This window comes from Mandrillus leucophaeus, unplaced genomic scaffold (assembly GCF_000951045.1).
Source record: "Mandrillus leucophaeus isolate KB7577 unplaced genomic scaffold, Mleu.le_1.0 Scaffold1495, whole genome shotgun sequence".
NCBI classification, from domain to species: domain Eukaryota; kingdom Metazoa; phylum Chordata; class Mammalia; order Primates; family Cercopithecidae; genus Mandrillus; species Mandrillus leucophaeus.
In genome coordinates this window covers 242,966-248,178 of record NW_012101471.1, presented here as the reverse complement: position 1 = coordinate 248,178, position 5,213 = coordinate 242,966, and positions in this window count along the sequence as shown.

The following is a 5,213-nucleotide window of genomic DNA, read 5'->3' as shown; positions in this document are numbered from 1 at the left end:
CAGGGGTCCCATCCTCTGGCCTGTCCCCTGAGCTGAGGGGACTGAGAGAGTTCCTGTCCTCATACCTATCCCCTTAGAATATGAACCGACAGGGGTCCCACCCTCAGACCTGTCCCCTGAGCTGAGGGGACCCACAGAGGTCCTGTCTTTATATGTATCACCTTGGAAATAGACCGTCAGGGGTCCCATCCTCTGGCCTGTCCCATGAGCTGAGGGGCCCGGGACAGTTCCTGTCCTCATATCTATCCCCTTAGAAGATAAACTGCAAAAGTCCCATCCTCAGTTCTGTCCACTGAGCTGAGAGGACCGAAAGAGGTCCTGACCTCATATCTATCTGCTTAGAAGATGGACCGACAGGAATGCCATCCTTAGGGCAATCCCCTTAGGTGAGGGGACTGAGAGTTCCTGTCCTCATATCTATCCCCTTAGAAGATGGACTGACAGGGGTTCCATCCTCAGACCTGTCCCCTGAGCAGAGAGAACTGAGAGATGTCCTGTCCTCATATCAGTCCCCTTAAAAGATGGACGGACAGGGGACCTGTCCTCAGGCCTATCCCCTCTGCTGAGGGGACTCAGAGAGGTACTGTTTTCATATCTATGCCCTTAGAAGACGGACGGACTGGGATTCCATCCTCAGATTTGTCCCCTGAGCTGAGGGGAGACGGAGAGAGATCCTGTCCTCCTATCTATCCCCTCAGGAGATGGACCGACAGGGGTCCCATCCTCAGCCCTGTCCCCTGAGCTGAGGGGATGGAGAGACTCGGTCCTGTCCTCATAGCTATCCCCTCAGGAGATGGACCGATAGGGGTCCCATCCTCAGGTCTGTGCCTGGAGCAGAGAGGACTGAGAGACGCCCTGTCCTCATATCTATCCCCTAGGAAAATGGACCGACAGGGGTCCCATCCTCACACCTGTCCCCTGAGCTGAGGGGATGAGAGAGGTCCTGTTCTCATATCTATCACCTTAGAAGATGGACTGACAGGGGTCCTATCCTCAGACCTGTCCCCTGAGCTGAGGGTCTGACAGAGTTCCTGTCCTCATATCTATCCCCTCAGAAGTTGGACTGACTGGGGTCCCAAACTCAGGTCTGTGTATGGAGCAGAGAGGATTGAGAGAGGTCCTGTCCTCATATCTATCCCCTTAGAATATGAACCGACAGGGGTCCCATCCTCAGACCTGTCCCCTGAGCTGAGGGGACAGAGAGTTCTGTCCTCACATCTATCCCCTTAGAATATGAATCGACAGGGGTCCCATCCTCAGGCCCGTACCCTGAGCTGGGGGACCAAGAGAGGTCCTGTCCTCATATCTAATCGCTTACAAGATGGAGCGATATTGGTCACACCCTCAGGCCTGTTACCTGAGCTGACGGGATCGAGAGGTCCTGTCTTTATATCTATCACCTTGGAAGATGGACCGTCAGGGGTCCCATCCTCAGGCCTGTCCCCTGAGCTGAGGGGCACGAAAGAGGTCCTGTCCTCATATCTATCCCCTCAGGAGATGGACCGACAGTGGTCCCATCCTCAGGTCTCTGCCTATAGCAGAGAGGACTCAGTGACGTCCTGTCCTCACATCTATCCCCTTAGAAGATGGACCGACAGGGGTCCCATCTTCAGGCCTGGCCCCTGAGCTGAGGGGACTGAGAGGATTCCTCTCCTCATATCTATCCCCTTAGAAGATGGAACGGAAGGGGTCCCATCCTCAGATCTCTCCCTTGAGCAGAGAGGACAGAGAGAGGTCCTGTCCTCATATCTATCCCCTTAAAAGGTGAACCAACAGGGGTCCCATCCTCAGGCCTGTCCCCTGAGCTGAGGGGACTGTGAGCGTTCCTATCCTCATATTTACCCCGTCAGAAGATGGACCGACAGGGGTCCCATCCTCAGGCTTGTCTCCTGATCTGACTGGACCGAGAGAGGTCCTGTCCTCATATCAACCCCTCTATCCCCTTAGAAGATGGACTGACAGGAATCCCATGCTCAGGCTTGTCCCCTGGGCTGAGGGGACCTAGAGAGGTCCTGTCCTCATATCTATCCTCTTAGAAGATGGGCCGAGGGGGGTCCCACCCTCAGGCCTGTCCCCTGAGTTGATGGGATTGAGAGAGGTCCTGTTCTCTTATCTATCCCCTTAGAAGATGGCCCAACAGGAGTCCCATCCTCAGGCCTGTCACCTGAGCTGAGAGGACCCAGAGTTCCTGTTCTCCTGTTTGCTGAGTGACATGTATGTAGAGAGGTGTCCCTTTATGAATTGCTCCTGAGTAGAGAGTACTGAGTGAGGTCATGTCCTAAGGTCTGTCCCCCGAGCAGAGAGGACTGAGAAAACTCCTGCTCCCTCATCGGCTTTGATCAGAGAAGACTGGGAGAGTTGTGGCCTTAGCTCTTTCCCTTAGCAGTGGGGACTGAGTTAAGCCCTGTCTTCAGGTCTGTTTCCTCAGCACAGTGGATTGAGAGACGTGCCATCCTCGGGCCTGTGCCCTGTCCTTCTGTGGATAGGCACCCGGGGTCTGTAGAGGGCCAGCATGTTTTGTATTTAATTTTAGGCTCATCTGAGAACCTGTCGATTCACTGCCTCGTAAGTCTATGTCCCATTGCAGTTGATTGGGAATGACAAGGCTAACCTAGGAACACGGCTGGGACCCCCTGCTGCTTCTCCTGCAGGCTGCAGCACTCTCTGTGGCCTTTCTGGACTCCCGGCCTCCACCTGTTCCTGGCCTGGGATCACCTCCTCTTAGTGAGCCGTGTGGCATCTTCATTTTTCTGAAGATGAAGATGCCACAGAGCAGTCACTTTCCTGGCCCCTCCCATGGCAGGATGCCAGGAAGAAGGCCATGCCCTGGGCAGGCTGGCCCTAGGTGGGCTCTGGGAATGGGCCCTCTGGCTGCCAGACACAAGAACAGGACCTGGCACAGAAGAGTGAGACCCCTGGGGGCTGCCTTTTTCCCAGCCCTCAGTCTGTGGCAGGTCGGGTATCACTAACACAGGCCTCCACAACAACTGTTTCAGCACTAACCAAGTGGTGAAATTAAATATTAAAAGCTGAAAGAGCCAACACCCTTATATAAAGGCTTGAATGTAACAAAAGCCCACCAAGAGTTTTGCCTAGGCCTTTCCTGGGCCTTGAAACATGACAAAATGATGAAAGAATTCTTCACAGGACCCGTTTAGGATTAAACACGTTTTATTGAAGGTCTGAAGAAACTTACCAGGCCTCCACAAACAAGCTTTATTGGAGATTAAAGGAACTCCCCAAACCTCCATGATTTAGCAGGAGATAAGATAAGGGTCATCACCCCAGCACCTGGACCCATTTAGATTAAGTCAATTTACTGAGGCTCCAGAGGGAGGTCTTCAGGACTCAAATCTTACCTATAGATGAAAAGAAGTTAATCACTTATGTCTTTTTAGATGAGTGCACACTTACATGTAGACATATAGCTTAGAAGGGATATAAGCTCTGGAAAACTTTGTAATTTTGAGTTGGTCTGGCAATATTTTCCAGGCTTTCTCTCTGTAACCAGTTACAGAAATAAAAACTCTCTTCCTCCCCAGTTCATCTGCATCTCATTATTGGACCGCAAGAAATAGCAGCCCGACCCTCAGTTTTGTCAGGGAACAAGTCCTCTCCCACTGGTCAAGATAATTTGGAAAGAGTCGAATGTGACCTTTTCTCTCTCCCCTTTCTCTTTGCCTGTTCAAACTGGACCACCACTCAGGCCCCGACTCCTTCACCCACAGTGGGTTGTGCAAAGGCCAAAGCAGAGGCACCTGCTGGCTGCTTCCCTGGGCCTGCAGGGCAGACCCTGGTCCCTTGCTGCTGTGGTCCCCTGAGCCATGGGCCCCAGGGGCTTGGCTGGCTCTAGGCCTGGGATTACACTCTGCCCTTTGAGCTTTTCCCCACCCAAAGACAGCTGGCATTTGGAGGCAGCCACTCTCAAGGCTACCATATTCCTCCAGACCCTATCCCCTCCTCAGGGAGCCCAGAGCGGAGCCTGCCTCCCAGGCCTGTAGTCCCTGCACACAGTAGTCAGTCCCCTGAGCACTTTGGCCTCCAGCACCTCTGGCTGCCCTGCTCCTGGCCCCAGGTGCCTGCTGACAATGTTGAACTTTACTCAAGCCCTGTAATCCTTGAAAACAGCAATGGTTACAAAATCCCCCCATCCTTTAGTGTTCCAGAAAATGACTTATTGCCAACAAACAAACAAAACAACAACAACAAAAACACTGTTATGGGTGGGCTGAATTTTATTTTACCCAAAATCCATATGTTGAAGTCCTAACTCCAGCACCTCAGAATGTGGCCTTATTTCGAGATAGAGTCTTTAAAAAGGTAATTAAAGTTAAATGAAGGCATTATGGTGGGCCCCAATCCAATATGACAGGTGTTCCTACAAGAAGAAGAAATTTGGACACACAGACAAACAAGGAAGATAATGTGAAGTGAAGCAGGAAGAAGATTGCCATCTACAAGCAAAAAAGAGAGGCCTGGAACAGATTCTTCCCTCACAGCCCTCAGAAAGAACTAAGCCTGCCGACACCTTGGTCTTGGACTCCCGGCATCTAAAACTGTGAGAGAATCAATTTCTGTTGTTTAAGCCTTTCGGTTTGTAGTACTTTGTTATGACAGGCCTGGGAAACTAACACAATACCCCTTCCCCGTAAGACTTAGTTAGGGCTCAGGAATGCTCTCCTTGTTTACCTATGACATGGACAGACACAAATCCTCCAAATTCCCATTTGCATTAATCAGAGTACTCCAGAAAAGCAAAACCAGTAGGAGATGATAGATATATTATTTTGGGAATTGGCACACATGATTATGGAGGCCAACAAATTCTATGATATGCCATCTGCAAGCTGTAGAATAGAGAAAGATGGTGGTATAATTCAGTCCAAGTTCAAAGGCCTGAGATCCAGGGAAGTTTATGGTGTTACTTCTAATCTAAAGCTGAAGGAGTGGGGAGTGGGGCCCATTGGTGTACATCTTGGAGTCTGAAAGCCTCAGATCCAGGAGCTCTGATGTCTGAGGACAAGAGAAGGTAGATGTTTCAGCTTAAGAAGAGAGAGAAAGCGAGAGAATGAGAGAGAGAGCTAGAGAGAGAGAGAGAGAGAGAGAGAGAGAGAAAGAGAATTTGCTCTTCCTCCATATTTTTGTTCTGTTTGGCCCCTCAAACAATTGGATGATGCCTTCCTACATTGGTGAGGGTGATCTTTATTCATTGT